Source organism: Siphateles boraxobius, unplaced genomic scaffold (genome assembly GCF_051911475.1).
Source record: "Siphateles boraxobius isolate OS27281-9 unplaced genomic scaffold, OSU_SipBor_1 7, whole genome shotgun sequence".
Classification (NCBI taxonomy): Eukaryota; Metazoa; Chordata; class Actinopteri; order Cypriniformes; family Leuciscidae; genus Siphateles; species Siphateles boraxobius.
Window position 1 is genome coordinate 2,059,287 of NW_027509197.1, and position 17,802 is coordinate 2,077,088.

General features: G+C 43.2%; 10 non-coding genes across 10 annotated transcripts; all 10 read left to right on the forward strand.

Moving 5' to 3' along the window:
* Positions 1 to 4,669: 4,669 nt before the first annotated feature.
* On the forward strand, positions 4,670 to 4,751 carry trnas-uga (transfer RNA serine (anticodon UGA)). Its single transcript has one exon. It is a non-coding gene; the product is annotated as a tRNA-Ser (tRNA).
* Positions 4,752 to 8,069: 3,318 nt separating this feature from the next.
* Positions 8,070 to 8,151, forward strand: trnas-uga (transfer RNA serine (anticodon UGA)). Its single transcript has one exon. It is a non-coding gene; the product is annotated as a tRNA-Ser (tRNA).
* Positions 8,152 to 8,570: 419 nt separating this feature from the next.
* On the forward strand, positions 8,571 to 8,652 carry trnas-uga (transfer RNA serine (anticodon UGA)). Its single transcript has one exon. It is a non-coding gene; the product is annotated as a tRNA-Ser (tRNA).
* A 1,958-nt stretch (positions 8,653 to 10,610) lies between these two features.
* Positions 10,611 to 10,692, forward strand: trnas-uga (transfer RNA serine (anticodon UGA)). The gene has a single exon. It is a non-coding gene; the product is annotated as a tRNA-Ser (tRNA).
* Positions 10,693 to 11,664: 972 nt separating this feature from the next.
* On the forward strand, positions 11,665 to 11,746 carry trnas-uga (transfer RNA serine (anticodon UGA)). The gene has a single exon. It is a non-coding gene; the product is annotated as a tRNA-Ser (tRNA).
* A 419-nt stretch (positions 11,747 to 12,165) lies between these two features.
* trnas-uga (transfer RNA serine (anticodon UGA)) lies at positions 12,166 to 12,247 on the forward strand. Its single transcript has one exon. It is a non-coding gene; the product is annotated as a tRNA-Ser (tRNA).
* Positions 12,248 to 13,215: 968 nt separating this feature from the next.
* trnas-uga (transfer RNA serine (anticodon UGA)) lies at positions 13,216 to 13,297 on the forward strand. Its single transcript has one exon. It is a non-coding gene; the product is annotated as a tRNA-Ser (tRNA).
* Positions 13,298 to 14,508: 1,211 nt separating this feature from the next.
* Positions 14,509 to 14,590, forward strand: trnas-uga (transfer RNA serine (anticodon UGA)). The gene has a single exon. It is a non-coding gene; the product is annotated as a tRNA-Ser (tRNA).
* A 1,926-nt stretch (positions 14,591 to 16,516) lies between these two features.
* On the forward strand, positions 16,517 to 16,598 carry trnas-uga (transfer RNA serine (anticodon UGA)). Its single transcript has one exon. It is a non-coding gene; the product is annotated as a tRNA-Ser (tRNA).
* Positions 16,599 to 17,506: 908 nt separating this feature from the next.
* trnas-uga (transfer RNA serine (anticodon UGA)) lies at positions 17,507 to 17,588 on the forward strand. Its single transcript has one exon. It is a non-coding gene; the product is annotated as a tRNA-Ser (tRNA).
* Positions 17,589 to 17,802: the final 214 nt, after the last annotated feature.

Here is a 17,802-nt window from a genome sequence, read left to right on the forward strand (position 1 = left end):
AAATAGCATGTGACTCACTCACAGTGTAGTCGTGGCCGAGAGGTTAAGGCGATGCACTTGATATCCATTGGGGTTTCCCCTTGCAGGTTCGGACCCTTCCGACTACGTGTCTCTTTGTCTGCTTGTGACATCCAAGATCTTTGTATGAGCTTCTTATTCTCTAGCATGGAAAATTGGGCAACACACATCTCTTTTCAAGCCTGAAGTGAGAAGGTATTTGTGTAGGTGAAGACGTAGTTGAACTCCTTTTTGCCTTTTTGAATTGTGACATCCAGGATCTTTGTATGAGCTGCTTTTTTTCTAAGACAGAAATTGGGCTCATTTCAAGCCTGAAGTGAGCATTGTTTAAGGAGGATTAACACTTTAAGGTAAGTTCGGTTCAATTCCCTGTTTTGGTGAAAATCTGACAGTTTGTTGCATAAATTCCCTAATCACTTGTTGTCCTCTTCCCAGCCTTTGTGGGAGGTGTTCATCCTCTGCTGCTCACATCCAAGTCAAGTCAAGTCATCCTCATTTATATAGCCCTTTTAACAATGTAGATTGTTTCAAAGCAGCTTTTTACAGAGATAAACATATAATTTAAGGTAACAGAGATTGGTTTGGTTTTATAGTGGTTCTTGAATAATGTTATTTCCAGCTAAAGTTAGTTTTGATTGATTCACTTCCGTCGAAATGGTCATTTGTTATTAAATTAGGGGCCGCTAAGACGACACCGTTCTCTCTAAACAGACTTTAAACACGAACCTGTGATAGACGCTGATCGCGTTCACATGCGCATTAAGAATTGATTCTATAGTTATGTGCGTTTGAATATACAGGTCCTTCTCAAAAAATTAGCATATTGTGATAAAGTTCATCAGTTTCCATAATGTAATGATAAAAATTAAACTTTCATATATTTTTAGATTCATTGCACACCAACTGAAATATTTCAGGTCTTTTATTGTTTTAATACTGATGATTTTGGCATACAGCTCATGAAAACCCAAAATTCCTGTCTCAAAAAATTAGCATATTTCATCCGACCAATAAAAGAAGTGTTTTTAATACAAAAAAAAGGTCAACCATCAAATAATTATGTTCAGTTATGCACTCAATACTTGTTCGGGAATCCTTTTGCATAAAATGACTGCTTCAATGCGGCGTGGCATGGAGGCAATCAGCCTGTGGCACTGCTGAGGTTTAATGGAGGCCCAGGATGCTTCGATAGTGGCCTTAAGCTCATCCAGAGTGTTGGGTCTTGCGTCTCTCTACTTTCTCTTCACAATATCCCACAGATTTTCTATGGGGTTCAGGTCAGGAGAGTTGGCAGGCCAATTGAGCACAGTAATACCATGGTCAGTAAACCATTTACCAGTGGTTTTGGCACTGTGAGTAGGTGCCAGGTCGTGCTGAAAAATGAAATCTTCATCTCCATAAAGCTTTTCAGCAGATGGAAGCATGAAGTGCTCCAAAATCTCCTGAAAGCTAGCTGCATTGACCCTGCCCTTGATAAAACACAGTGGACCAACACCAGCAGCTGACATGGCACCCCAGACCATCACTGACTGTGGGTACTTGACACTGGACTTCAGGCATTTTGGCATTTCCTTCTCCCCAATCTTCCTCCAGACTCTGGCACCTTGATTTCCGAATGAAATGCAAAATTTGCTTTCATCCGAAAAAAGTACTTTGGACCACTGAGCAACAGTCCAGTGCTGCTTCTCTGTAGCCCAGGTCAGGCGCTTCTGCCGCTGTTTCTGGTTCAAAAGTGGCTTGACCTGGGGAATGCGGCACCTGTAGCCCATTTCCTGCACACGCCTGTGCACGTTGGCTCTGGATGTTTCTACTCCAGACTCAGTCCACTGCTTCCGCAGGTCCCCCAAGGTCTGGAATCGGTCCTTCTCCACAATCTTCCTCAGGGTCCGGTCACCTCTTCTCGTTGTGCAGCGTTTTTTGCCACACTTTTTCCTTCCCACAGACTTCCCACTGAGGTGCCTTGATACAGCACTCTGGGAACAGCCTATTTGTGCAGAAATTTCTTTCTGTGTCTTACCCTCTTGCTTGAGGGTGTCAATGATGGCCTTCTGGACAGCAGTCAGGTCGGCAGTCTTACCCATGATTGCGGGTTTTGAGTAATGAAACAGGCTGGGAGTTTTTAAAAGCCTCAGGAATCTTTTGCAGGTGTTTAGAGTTAATTAGTTGATACAGATGATTAGGTTAATAGCTCCTTTAGAGACCCTTTTCATGATATGCTAATTTTTTGAGATAGGAATTTTGGGTTTTCATGAACTGTATGCCAAAATCATCAGTATTAAAACAATAAAAGACCTGAAATATTTCAGTTGGTGTGCAATGAATCTAAAATATATGAAAGTTTAATTTTTATCATTACATTATGGAAAATAATGAACTTTATCACAATATGCTAATTTTTTGAGAAGAACCTGTATGTGCTTAGGTTTGTAATTCCCTACAAACCATGCCTAAACAAACTACTTGTCTTGCCTATAAATTTTGATACAGAATTTTATTTTATTTTATCACTTCGGGTAGGTACGCGAACCGAAAATTCCACAACGCTTTATCTGTAGAGTGGTATAGGGAACCTCCATAGGGAGAGGCTAGTTGGCACTTCAGTACTGCATTGTCATCAGGTCCAGGCGAAGGTCCTTCGTCAGATCTGGAAATGGCCTGGATCCGGCAGGCTGTGGGAAAACCATGGGATAAACAAAGACACTAAAATTAGCTTAGATTCCATTCTTCTTATGATGTAACGAGTACATCAGGATTTAGCATCAACATTGATGGTTGTCCTCTGCTACTTACATCCAGAAAAGAAAATTGCATGTGACTCACTCACAGTGTAGTCGTGGCCGAGAGGTTTTGTTGCAGACATTCCCTAATCACTTGTTGTCCTCTTCCCAGCCTTTGAAGGAGGTGTTCATCCTCTGCTGCTCACATCCAGAAAAGAAAATACCATGTGACTCACTATCAAGAGTAGTCGTGGCCAAGAGGTTAAGGTGATGGACTTGAAATCCATTGGGGTCTCCCGCGCAGGTTCGAACTGTTGTGAACTTTTTCCTTCTTCAGTGTAGAAGACATAGAAGCGAAAGACCAGGAGACTTGGGGCTATATTTTAAGCAGAGTTCTTTATTGCTGTGGCATCGCTGTAGTCACCAAGTATAACTCAATATCTAAAAACACAGTGTTTTAGCCTTCCAAAGGGGGAGGGATTTACATAAAAGGGGGGAGGCAATCTGAACAAAGCATGTAAATGTGAAGTACAGGAATCAGCACTTGACCGGAAGTTCCACAGCCCTGATCTCGTCAGCATAACAGTGTGATTCAAATTTAAATATCCTAATCCAATCAGCCAGACTCTTCACCGACTGGGACAGTGGCTCCGAGAGCCATTAGAACAAAAGGTGAGAGTTTCAGAAATCTGCCCGACTGTATCACCCATCTTAATGGCCAGGAAGTGCATACAGACAAAAGCTAATGTCCGACACCTGAATTGCTTGACTTATAACAGAGAGATCAGCACTGGCAACGAATCTCTTACTGATTATTCTGATGTCATCATTTATACTTCAAATGCTAAATTCAGTCTACCAAACTTTCTCAGTTTATATACTATTGTATTGGAACCTAAATGAAAACATTTAATAAATTTGTAACACTACAGAACCCTGCCGACTATGTGGCTCCTTGTCTCTTTTCAACAGGAATTGTGACATCCTGGTGCTTTTTAAGAGCTGTTTTTTTCTCTAACATGGAAAATGGCCTCATTTCAAGCCTCAAGTAAGCATTGTTTAAGGAGGATTAACACTTTAAGGTAAGTTCTGTTCAAATCCCTGTTTGGGTGAAAATCTTACAGTTTGTTGCATACATTCCCTAATCACTTCTTGTCCTCTTCCCAGCCTTTGAGGGAGGTGTTCATCCTCTGCTGCTCACATCCAAGTCAAGTCAAGTCAAGACAAGTCATCCTCATTTATATAGCGCTTTTAACAATGTAGATTGTTTCAAAGCAGCTTTTTACAGAGATAAACATATAATTTAAGGTAACAGAGATTGGTTTGGTTTTATAGTGGTTCTTGAATAATGTTATTTCAAACTAAAGTTAGTTTAGATTGATTCACTTCGAAATGGTCATTTGTTAATAAATTAGGGGCCGCTAAGATTACACCGTTCTCTCTAAACAGACTTTAAACACGAACCTGTGATAGACGCTGATCTCGTTCACATGCGCATTAAAAATTGATTCTATAGTTATGTGCGTTTGAATATATGTGCGCAGGTTTGTAATTCCCTACAAACCATGCCTAAACAAACTTCTTGTCTTGCCTATAAATTTTGATGCAGAATTTTATTTGATCACTTCGGGTAGGTACGCGAACCGAAAATTCCACAATGCTTTATCTGTAGAGTGGTATAGGGATCTTCCATAGGGAGAGGCTAGTTGGCACTTCAGCACTGCATTATCATCGGGTCCAGGCGAAGGTCCTTCGTCAGATCTGGATCCGGCAGGCTGCGGGAAAACCTTGGGATAAACAAAGACACTAAAATTAGCTTAGATGCCATTTTTCTTATGATGTAACGAGTACAAGAGGATATAACATCCACGTTAATGGTTGTCCTCTGCTGCACACATCCAGAAAATAAAATAGCATGTGACTTACTATCAAGAGTAGTTGTGGCCGAGAGGTTAAGGCGATGGACTTGAAATCCATTGGAGTCTCCCCGCGCAGGTTCGAACCCTGCCGACTACGTGGCTCCTTGTCTCTGTGCGAGAGGAATTGTGACATCCTTTGTACAAGCTGCTTTATTCTCTAACATGTAAAATAGGGCAACCCACATCTCTTTTCAAGATTGAAGTGAGAAGGTATTTTTGTAGGTGAAGACGTAGTTGAACTCCTTTTTGCCAACACAATATATTAGCTGAGTGGATCCTCTGCTGCTCACATCAAAATAATAGTTGGCCCCGGTGTTCTCTGCTGCTCATATCCAGAAAAGAAAATAGCATGTGACTCACTCACAGTGTAGTCGTGGCCGAGAGGTTAAGGCTATGCACATGATATCCATTGGGGTTTCCCCGTGCAGGTTTGGACCCTGCCGACTACATGTCTCTTTGCCTGCTTGTGACATCCAAGATCTTTGTATGAGCTGCTTTTTCTCTAACATGGAAAATTGGGCAAACCACATCTCTTTTCAAGCCTGAAGTGAGAAGGTATTTGTGTAGGTGAAGACGTAGTTGAACTCCTTTTTGCCAAACACAATATGTTAGCTGAGTGGATCCTCTGCTGCTTACATCGACATTAATGGTTGGCCCCGGTGTTCTCTGCTGCTCACATCCAAAAAAGAAAATAGCATGTGACTCACTCACAGTGTAGTTTTGGCAGAGAGGTTAAGGCGATGGACTCAAAATCCATTGGGGTATCCCCGCACTGGGTCGAACCCTGCCAACTACGTGGCTCTTTGTCTGCTTGCGATAGGAAATGTGACATCCAAGATCTTTGTAAGAGCTGCTTTTTTATCTAACATGGAACATAGGGCAACCCACACCTTAACAGAATCTGGTATTTCAGATCACTTCCCTATTAGATTTGAGATCAGTGTTATACCACCCGCTAGTAAACCTGTCTCCTCAGCCTCTAGACGCCGCCTCATAACACCCTCTTTAGGTGTAGAGTTCGCTTCGGCGTTTATGGGCTCACAGTTTCATGCAATGAATGGTCTGGTCTCTCCTTTCTCCCCAGATAATGTTCTCTCTGCGTTTCATTCCACAAGCACTGACATTTTAGACTCTATTGCCCCTTTTCGGACTAAATCTATTAAACCTAAGGTGGATCCCTGGTTAAATGTCACCACAAGGGCTCTTAGGCAACACTGTAGACAAGCCGAATGAAGGTGGAAGAAGGACAAACTATTTACATCACTAGGTTCCTAGCTGCATATCAGAGGGCTGTGAAGGTGGCGAAGATGCACTATCTTTCTTCGGTCATAACTAGCAGTTGTCATGAACCTAGAGTTTTATTTAATACCATTAACTCTGTGTTGAATCTATGTACCTCTGATCAGACAGAGGTTTAAATTAGTACATGTGAGAAATTTCTCAGTTATTTTACTGACAAGGTAGCACCTGTCAGGCAAAACTGCAGTGCTAATTTTAATGTGTTTGTTCCTACTGCTTTCTGTGCTTCCTGCTGTTTTTGAGGATTTCAAGCCAGTTTCGTTTGCGCTGCTTTCTGAGATAGTGCAACACATGAAACCCACCTACTGTTCATTAGACATTGTCCCAGCCAGGATAGTGAAGGATGTTTTTAATAGCGCCATTGGGTCGAGTTTACTCACTTTAATTAATTCTTGTCTTGGTCTAGGTTGTGTCCCAGCTGCATTTAAACATGCTGTGGTCAGGCCGCTACTTAAGAAGCCAAATCTTGACCCTTCAGTATTATCTAATTTTAGACCAGTTTCTCATCTGCCTTTTCCGTCAAAGGTTTTGGAAAAAGTTGTTTTTATACAGTTACAAGCCTTTATGCAGAAAAATTCTGTGCTTGAAAAATTTCAATCGGGTTTTAGATCACGTCACAGTACTGAGTCAGCACTGCTCAGAGTACATAATGACATTGCCTTGTCTGTGGATGCTGGGAATCCTGCTGTTTTAGTGCTTTTGGACCTCACAGCGGCGTTTGATACGGTGGACCACGCAGTCCTCCTATCTCGCCTCGAGCATTGTGTGGGCATTCGAGGTTTGGCCCTTCAATGGTTTAGCTCCTACTTAGCAAATAGGAGCTTCTCAGTTATGATTGGTGAATGCTCCTCGCCAACTGCTCCTCTTTCTTGTGGGGTACCCCAGGGTTCAATTCTTGGCCCAATCTTGTTTTCTTTATATATGTTGCCGTTGGGAAGTATTATAGGAAAGCACAATCTGTCCTTTCATTGTTATGCTGATGATTTGCAGATTTATTTGCCTTTAAAACCGAATGATAGTGTCGCACTTGACTCCCTACTTAGCTGTATTGATGATATTGAGTTGTGGTTGTCACAAAATTTTCTTAGTTTAAACAAAGCAAAAAATGAGTGTATCATCTTCGGTAACCCAAATGGTTCAGCGGTGAGTTTGGGGGCTCTGGCGCCATACCTTAGGCCAGCTGTCAGAAATCTGGGGGTTATTTTTGATTGCAACATGAAATTTGACAAGCAAATTAGCAATGTTGTCAAAATGAGTTTTTTCCAGCTTCGTCTTCTAGCTAAAGTTAAGCCTTTTCCTAACAAGCATGATCTAGAAAAGGTGATTCATGCTTTTATTAGTTCGAGGTTGGACTACTGTAATGCTCTTTATGTTGGTTTAAATAAAAGCTCCATTGCACGACTTCAACTTGTGCAAAATGCTGCTGCTCGGTTTTTAACAAATACACCGAAGCGTGCACACATCACTCCCGTCCTCTACAATTTACATTGGCTTCCAGTGCAGTTTAGAATAGATTTTAAGATTTTGCTGTTCGTTTTTAAGGCCCTAAATGCCCTGGCCCCGGAGTATTTGACTGAGATTTTAACTCTGCGTTAGCACAGCCGGTCATTACGGTCTTCAAACCAGTTGGTTTTAGAAGTCCCAAGGGCAAAGTATAAGCGATGGGGTGATCAGGCGTTTGCAGTTGTTGCCCCGAGACTCTGGAACAAGTTACCCCCTGATATCCGTACAATTACGGATGAAACTGTTTTTAGGTCTAAACTTAAAACCCACCTATTTAGAATGGCTTTTAATTTTACTTTTCCTTCTTGATTTTCACTGTTATATGTATTTATTGTATGATACGTTTTATTTTTTATGATGTGAAGCACTTTGGATAACTGACGGTTGTGTAAAGCGCTATAGAAATAAAGTTGATTGATTGATTGACACCTCTTTTCAAGCCTGAAGTGAGAAGGTATTTGTGTAGGTGAAGACGTAGTTGAACTCCTTTTTGCCAACACAATATGTTAGCTGATTGGATCCTCTGCTGCTCACATCGAAATTAATGGTTGGCCCCGGTGTTCTCTGCTGCTCACATCCAGAAACGGAAATAGCATGTGACTCACTATCAAGAGTAGTCGTGGCCGAGAGGTTAAGGCGATGGACTTGAAATCCATTGGGGTCTCCCCGCGCAGGTTCGAACCCTGCCGACTACGTGGCTCCTTGTCTCTTTGCGAGAGGAATTGTGACATCTTTTGTACGAGCTCCTTTATTCTCTAACATGGAAAATTGGCCAACCCAAATCTCTTTTCAAGCTTGAAGTGAGCAGGTTTTTGTGTAGGTGAAGACGTTGTTGCAATGCTTTATCTGTAGAGTGGTATAGGGATCTTCCATAGGGAGAAGCTGGTTGGCACTTCAGCACTGCATTATCATCGGGTCCAGGCGAAGGTCCTTCGTCAGATCTGGATCCGGCAGGCTGCGGGAAAACCTTGGGATAAACAAAGACACTAAAATTAGCTTAGATTTCATTTTTCTTATGATGTAACTAGTACAACAGGATATAACTTTCACATTGATGGTTGTCCTCTGCTGCACACATCCAGAAAAAAAAATAGCATGTGACTTACTATCAACAGTAGTTGTGGCCAAGAGGTTAATGCGATGGACTTGAAATCCATTGGGGTCTCCCTACGCAGGTTCGAACCCTGCCGACTATGTGGCTCCTTGTCTCTTTGCAAGAGGAATTGTGGCATCCTTTGTACAAGCTGCTTTATTCTCATACATGGAAAATTGGGCTACCCACATCTCTTTTCAAGCTTGAAGTGAGCAGGTTTTTGTGTAGGTGAAGACGTTGTTAAACTGCTTTTTGCCAACACAATATATTAGCTGAGTGGATCCTCTGCTGCTCACATCAAAATAATGGTTGGCCCAGGTGTTCTCTGCTGCTCATATCCAGAAAAGAAAATAGCATGTGACTTGCTCACAGTGTAGTCGTGGCTGAGAGGTTAAGGCGATGCACTTGATATCCATTGGGGTTTCCCCGTGCAGGTTCGGACCCTGCCGACTACGTGTCTCTTTGTCTGCTTGTGACACCCAAGATCTTTGTATGAGCTGCTTTTTCTCTAACATGGAAAATTGGGCAAACCACATCTCTTTTCAAGCCTGAAGTGAGAAGGTATTTGTGTAGGTGAAGACGTAGTTGAACTGCTTTTTGCCAACACAATATATTAGCTGAGTGGATCCTCTGCTGCTCACATAAAAATAATGGTTGGCCCCGGTGATCTCTGCTGCTCATATCCAGAAAAGAAAATAGCATGTGACTCACTCACAGTGTAGTCGTGGCCGAGAGGTTAATGCGATGCACTTAATATCCATTGGGGTTTCCCCGTGCAGGTTCGGACCCTCCCGACTACGTGTCTCTTTGTCTGCTTGCAACATCCAATATCTTTGTATGAGCTGCTTTTTTCTCTAACATGGAAAATTGGGCAACCCACATCTCTTTTCAAGCCTGAAGTGAGAAGGTATTTGTGTAGGTGAAGACGTAGTTGAACTCCTTTTTGCCAACACAATATGTTAGCTGAGTGGATCCTCTGCTGCTTACATCGAAATTAATGGTTGGCCCCGGTGTTCTCTGCTGCTCACATCCAGAAATGGAAATAGCATTTGACTCACTATCAAGAGTAGTTGTGGCCGAGAGGTTATGGCGATGGGCTCTAAATCCATTGGTGTTTCCCTGCGCAGGTTCAAAACCTGCCGACTATGTGGCTCTTTTTCTGCTTGTGATAGAAATTGTGACATCCAGGATCTTTGTATGAGCTGCTTTTTTCCCTAACACAGAAATTGGGCTCATTTCAAGCCTGAAGTGAGCATTGTTTAAGGAGGATTAACATTTTAAGGTTAGTTCGGTTCAATTCTCTGTTTGGGTGAAAATCGGACAGTTTGTTGCATACATTTCCTAATCACTTCTTGTCCTCTTCCCAGCCTTTGAGGGAGGTGTTCATCCTCTGCTGCTCACATCCAAGTCAAGTCAAGACATCCCAATATTTATATAGCCATTTTAACAAAGTAGATTGTTTCAAAGTAGCTTTTTACAGAGATAAACATATAATTTAAGGTAACGGAGATTGGTTTGGTTTTATAGTGGTTCTTGAATAATGTTATTTCCAGCTAAAGTTAGTTTTGATTGATTCACTTCCGTCAAAAATGATCATTTAGCATGTCAAGTCAAGTCATCCTCATTTATATAGCGCTTTTAACAATGTAGATTGTTTCAAAGCAGCTTTTTACAGATATAAACATATAATTTAAGGTAACAGAGATTGGTTTGGTTTTATAGTGGTTCTTGAATAATGTTATTTCCAGCTAAAGTTAGTTTTGATTGATTCACTTCCGTCGAAATGATCATTTGTTATTAAATTAGGGGCCGCTAAGACGACACCGTTCTCTCTAAACAGACTTTAAACACAACTCTAACATGGAATATTGGGCAACCCACATCTTTTTTCAAGCTTGAAGTGAGAAGGTATTTGTGTAGGTGAAGACATAGTTGAACTTCTTTTTGCCAACACAATATCTTAGCTGAGTGGATCCTCTGCTGCTCACATCAAAATAATGGTTGGCCCCGGTGTTCTCTACTGCTCACATCCAGAAAACAAACACCATGTAACTATTAAGAGTAGTTGTGGCCGAGAGGTTAATGCGATGGACTTGAAATCCATTGGGGTTCCCCCGCGCAGGTTCGAACCCTGCCGACTACGTGGGTCCTTGTCTCTTTGCAAGAGGAATTGTGACATCCTTTGTACGAGCTGCTTTATTCTCTAACATGGAAAATTGGGCAACCCACATCTCTTGTCAAGCTTGAAGTGAGCAGGTTTTTGTGTAGGTGAAGACGTTGTTGAACTCCTTTTTGCCAACACAATATATTAGCTGAGTGGATCCTCTGCTGCTCACATCAAAATAATGGTTGGCCCCGGTGTTCTCTGCTGCTCATATCCAGAAAAGAAAATAGCATGTGACTTGTTCACAGTGTAGTCGTGGCCGAGAGGTTAAGGCGATGCACATGATATCCATTGGGGTTTCCCCATGCAGGTTCGGACCCTGCCGACTACGTGTCTCTTTGTCTGCTTGTGACATCCAAGATCTTTGTATGAGCTGCTTTTTCTCTTACATGGAAAATTGGGCAAACCACATCTCTTTTCAAGCCTGAAGTGAGAAAGTATTTGTGTAGGTAAAGACGTAGTTGAACTCCTTTTTGCCAACACAATATGTTAGCTGAGTGGATCCTCTGCTGCTCACATCGACATTAATGGTTGGCCCCGGTGTTCTCTGCTGCTCACATCCAAAAAAGAAAATAGCATGTGACTCACAGTGTAGTTTTGGCAGAGAGGTTAAGGCGATGGACTCAAAATCCATTGGGGTATCCCCGCACAGGGTCGAACCCTGCCAACTACGTGGTTCTTTGTCTGCTTGCGACAGGAATTGTGACATCCAAGATCTTTGTACGAGCTGCTTTTTTCTCTAACATGGAACATTGGGCAACCCAAACCTCTTTTCAAGCCTGAAGTGAGAAGGTATTTGTGTAGGTGAAGACGTAGTTGAACTCCTTTTTGCCAACACAATATGTTAGCTGAGTGGATCCTCTGCTGCTCACATCGAAATTAATGGTTGGCCCCGGTGTTCTCTGCTGCTCACATCGAGAAACCGAAATAGCATGTGACTCACTATCAAGAGTAGTCGTGGCCGAGAGGTTAAGGCGATGGATTTGAAATCCATTGGGGTCTCCCCGCGCAGTTTCGAACCCTGCGGACTACGTGGCTCCTTGTCTCTTTGCGAGAGGAATTGTGATATCCTTTGTACGAGCTACTTTATTCTCTAACATGGAAAATTGGGCAACCCAAATCTCTTTTCAAGCTTGAAGTGAGCAGTTTTTTGTGTAGGTGAAGACGTTGTTGCAATGCTTTATCTGTAGAGTTGTATAGGGATCTTCCATAGGGAGAGGCTAGTTGGCACTTCAGCACTGCATTATCATCGGGTCCAGGCGAAGGACCTTTGTCAGATATGGATCCGGCAGGCTGCGGGAAAATCTTCGGATAAACAAAGACACTAAAATTAGCTTAGATGCCATTTTTCTTATGATGTAATGAGTACAACAGGATATAACATCCACATTGATGGTTGTCCTCTGCTGCACACATCCAGAAAATAAAATACCATGTGAATTACTATTAAGAGTAGTTGTGGCCGAGAGGTTAAGGCGATGGACTTGAAATCCATTGGGGTCTCCCCGCGCAGGTTCAAACCCTGCCGACTATGTGGCTCTTTGTCTCTTTGCGAGAGGAATTGTGACATCCTTTGTACAAGCTGCTTTATTCTCTAACATGGAAAATTGGGCTACCCACATCTCTTTTCAAGCTTGAAGTGAGCAAGTTTTCGTGTAGGTGAAGACGTTGTTGAACTCCTTTTTGCCAACACAATATATTAGCTGAGTGGATCCTCTGCTGCTCACATCAAAATAATGGTTGGCCCCGGTGTTCTCTGCTGCTCATATCCAGAAAAGAAAATAGCATGTGACTTGCTCACAGTGTAGTCGTGGCCGAGAGGTTAAGGCGATGCACATGATATCCATTGGGGTTTCCCCGGGCAGGTTCGGACCCTGCCGACTACGTGTCTGCTTGTGACAACCAAGATCTTTTTATGAGCTGCTTTTTCTCTAACATGGAAAATTGGGCAAACCACATCTCTTTTCAAGCCTGAAGTGAGAAGGTATTTGTGTAGGTGAACACGTAGTTGAACTCCTTTTTGCCAACACAATATGTTAGCTGAGTGGATCCTCTGCTGCTCACATCGACATTAATGGTTGGCCCCGGTGTTCTCTGCTGCTCACATCCAGAAAAGAAAATAGCATGTGACTCACTCACAGTGTAGTTTTGGCAGAGAGGTTAAGGCGATGGACTCAAAATCCATTGGGGTATACCCGCACAGGGTCGAACCCTGCCAACTACGTGGCTCTTTGTCTGCTTGCGACAGGAATTGTGACATCCAAGGTCTTTGTACGAGCTGCTTTTTTCTCTAACATGGAACATTGGGCAACCCACACCTCTTTTCAAGCCTGAAGTGAGAAGGTATTTGTGTATGTGAAGACGTAGTTGAACTCCTTTTTGCCAACACAATATGTTAGCTGAGTTGATCCTCTGCTGCTCACATCGACATTAATGGTTGGCCCCGGTGTTCTCTGCTGCTCACATCAAGAAACGGAAATAGCACGTGACTCACTATCAAGAGTAGTCGTGGCCGAGAGGTTAAGGCGATGGACTTGAAATCCATTGGGGTCTCCCCGCGCAGGTTCGAACCCTGCCGACTACGTGGCTCCTTGTCTCTTTGCGAGAGGAATTGTGACATCCTTTGTACGAGCTGGTTTATTTTCTAACAAGGAAAATTGGGCAACCCACAACTCTTTTCAAGCTTGAAGTGAGTAGGTTTTTTTTAGGTGAAGACGTTGTTGCAATGCTTTATCTGTAGAGTGGTATAGGGATCCTCCATAGGGAGAGGCTAGTTGGCACTTCAGCACTGCATTGTCATCGGGTCCAGGCGAAGGTCCTTCATCAGATCTGGATCCGGCAGGCTGCGGGAAAACCTTGGGAGAAACAAAGACACTAAAATTAGCTTTGATGCCATTTTTCTTATGATGTAACGAGTACAACAGGATTTAACATCCACATTGATGGTTGTCCTCTGCTGCACACATCCAGAAAATAAAATAGCATTTGACTTACTATCAAGAGTAGTTGTGGCCGAGAGCTTAAGGCGATGGACTTGAAATCCATTGGGGTCTCCCCGCGCAGTGTTGAACCCTGCCGACTACGTGGCTCCTTGTCTCTTTGCGAGAGGAATCGTGACATCCTTTGTACGAGCTGCTTTATTCTCTAACATGGAAAATTGGGCAACCCACATCTCTTTTCTAGCTTGAAGTGAGCAGGTTTTTTGTGTAGGTGAAGACATTGTTGAACTCCTTTTTGCCAACACAATATATTAGCTGAGTGGATCCTCTGCTGCTCACATCAAAATAATGGTTGGCCCCGGTGTTCTCTGCTGCTCATATCCAGAAAAGAAAATAGCATGTGACTCACTCAGAGTGTAGTCGTGGCCGAGAGGTTAATGCGATGCACTTGATATCCTTTGGGGTTTCCCCGTGCAGGTTCGGACCCTGCCGACTATGTGTCTCTTTGTCTGCTTGCGACATCCAAGATCTTTGTATGAGCTGCTTTTTCTCTAACATGGAAAATTGGGCAACTCACATCTCCTTTCAAGCCTGAAGTGAGAAGGTATTTGTGTAGGTGAAGACGTAGTTGAACTCCTTTTTGCCAACACAATATGTTAGCTGAGTGGATCCTCTGCTGCTCACATCGACATTAATGCTATTTGTGTATGTGAAGACGTAGTTGAACTCCTTTTTGCCAACACAATATGTTAGCTGAGTTGATCCTCTGCTGCTCACATCGACATTAATGGTTGGCCCCGGTGTTCTCTGCTGCTCACATCAAGAAACGGAAATAGCACGTGACTCACTATCAAGAGTAGTCGTGGCCGAGAGGTTAAGGCGATGGACTTGAAATCCATTGGGGTCTCCCCGCGCAGGTTCGAACCCTGCCGACTACGTGGCTCCTTGTCTCTTTGCGAGAGGAATTGTGACATCCTTTGTACGAGCTGGTTTATTTTCTAACAAGGAAAATTGGGCAACCCACAACTCTTTTCAAGCTTGAAGTGAGTAGGTTTTTTTTAGGTGAAGACGTTGTTGCAATGCTTTATCTGTAGAGTGGTATAGGGATCCTCCATAGGGAGAGGCTAGTTGGCACTTCAGCACTGCATTGTCATCGGGTCCAGGCGAAGGTCCTTCATCAGATCTGGATCCGGCAGGCTGCGGGAAAACCTTGGGAGAAACAAAGACACTAAAATTAGCTTTGATGCCATTTTTCTTATGATGTAACGAGTACAACAGGATTTAACATCCACATTGATGGTTGTCCTCTGCTGCACACATCCAGAAAATAAAATAGCATTTGACTTACTATCAAGAGTAGTTGTGGCCGAGAGCTTAAGGCGATGGACTTGAAATCCATTGGGGTCTCCCCGCGCAGTGTTGAACCCTGCCGACTACGTGGCTCCTTGTCTCTTTGCGAGAGGAATCGTGACATCCTTTGTACGAGCTGCTTTATTCTCTAACATGGAAAATTGGGCAACCCACATCTCTTTTCTAGCTTGAAGTGAGCAGGTTTTTTGTGTAGGTGAAGACATTGTTGAACTCCTTTTTGCCAACACAATATATTAGCTGAGTGGATCCTCTGCTGCTCACATCAAAATAATGGTTGGCCCCGGTGTTCTCTGCTGCTCATATCCAGAAAAGAAAATAGCATGTGACTCACTCAGAGTGTAGTCGTGGCCGAGAGGTTAATGCGATGCACTTGATATCCTTTGGGGTTTCCCCGTGCAGGTTCGGACCCTGCCGACTATGTGTCTCTTTGTCTGCTTGCGACATCCAAGATCTTTGTATGAGCTGCTTTTTCTCTAACATGGAAAATTGGGCAACTCACATCTCCTTTCAAGCCTGAAGTGAGAAGGTATTTGTGTAGGTGAAGACGTAGTTGAACTCCTTTTTGCCAACACAATATGTTAGCTGAGTGGATCCTCTGCTGCTCACATCGACATTAATGGTTGGCCCCGGTGTTCTCTGCTGCTCACATCCAGAAACGGAAATAGCATGTGACTCACTATCAAGGGTAGTTGTGGCCGAGAGGTTATGGCAATGGGCTCTAAATCCATTGGAGTTTCCCCGCGCAGGTTCAAACCCTGCCGACTATGTGGCTCTTTGTCTGCTTGTGACAGGAATTGTGACATCCAGGATCTTTGTATGAGCTGCTTTTTTTTCTAACACAGAAATTGGGCTCATTTCAAGCCTGAAGTGAGCATTGTTTAAGGAGGATTTACATTTTAAGGTAAGTTCGGTTCAATTCCCTGTTTGGGTGAAAATCTGACAGTTTGTTGCATACATTCCCTAATCACTTGTTGTCCTCTTCCCAGCCTTTGAGGGAGGTGTTCATCCTCTGCTGCTCACATTCAAGTCAAGTCAAGTCAAGTCATCCTCATTTATGTAGCGCTTTTAACAATGTAGATTGTTTCAAAGCAGCTTTTTACAGAGATAAACATATAATTTAAGGTAACAGAGATTGGTTTGGTTTTATAGTGGTTCTTGAATAATCTTATTTCCAGCTAAAGTTAGTTTTGATTGATTCACTTCCTTCGAAATGATCATTTGTTATTAAATTAGGGGCCGCTAAGACGACACCGTTCTCTCTAAACAGACTTTAAACTCGACTCTAACATGGAAAATTGGGCAACCCACATCTCTTTTCTAGCTTGAAGTGAGAAGGTATTTGTGTAGGTGAAGACATAGTTGAACTCCTTTTTGCCAACACAATATATTAGCTGAGTGGATCCTCAGCTGCTCATATCAAAATAATGGTTGGCCCCGGTGTTCTCTGCTGCTCACATCCAGAAAAGAAAACAGCATGTGGCTCACTATCAAGAGTAATCGTGGCCGAGAGTTTAAGGCGATGGACTTGAAATCCATTGGGGTTTCCCCGCGCAGGTTCAAACCCTGCCGACTACGTGGCTCCTCGTCTCTTTGCAAGAGGAATTGTGACATCCTTTGTACGAGCTGCTTTATTCTCTAACACGGAAAATTGGGCAACCCACATCTCTTTTCAAGCTTGAAGTGAGCAATTTTTTTTTTGTAGGTGAAGACTTTGTTGAACTCCTTTTTTCCAACACAATATATTAGCTGAGTGGATCCTCTGCTGCTCACATCAAAATAATGGTTGGCCCCGGTGTTCTCTGCTGCTCATATCCGGAAAAGAAAATAGCATGTGACTCACTCACAGTGTAGTTGTGGCAGAGAGGTTAAGGCGATGGAGTCAAAATCCATTGGGGTTTCCCCGCAAAGGGTCGAACCCTGCCAAGTACGTGGCTCTTTGTCTGCTTGCGACAGGAATTGTTACATCCAAGGTCTTTGTACGAGCTGCTTTTTTCCCTAACATGGAACATTGGGCAACCCACACCTCTTTTCAAGCCTGAAGTGAGAAGGTATTTGTGTAGGTGAAGACGTAGTTGAACTCCTTTTTGCCAACACAATATGTTAGCTGAGTGGATCCTCTGCTGCTCACATCGACATTAATGCTTGGCCCCGGTGTTCTCTGCTGCTCATATCCAGAAAAGAAAATAGCATGTGACTCACTCACAGTGTAGCTGTGGCAGAGAGGTTAAGGCGATGGAGTCAAAATCCATTGGGGTTTCCCCGCACAGGGTCGAACCCTGCCAAGTACGTGGCTCTTTGTCTGCTTGCGACAGGAATTGTTACATCCAAGGTCTTTGTACGAGCTGCTTTTTTCCCTAACATGGAACATTGGGCAACCCACACCTCTTTTCAAGCCTGAAGTGAGAAGGTATTTGTGTAGGTGAAGACGTAGTTGAACTCCTTTTTGCCAACACAATATGTTAGCTGAGTGGATCCTCTGCTGCTTAGTCGATGCCGAGAGGTTAAGGCGATGGACTTGAAATCCATTGGGGTCTCCCCGCGCAGGTTCGAACCCTGCCGACTACGTGAAACACTGTATTGTCATCGGGTCACGGCGAAGGTCCTTCGCCAGATCTGGAACTGGCAGGCTGTGGGAAAACCTTGGGATAAACAAAGACACTAAAATTAGCTTAGATGCCATTTTTCTTATGATGTAACGAGTACAACAGGATTTAACATCCACATTGATGGTTGTCCTCTGCTGCACACATCCAGAAAATAAATAGCATGTGACTCACTC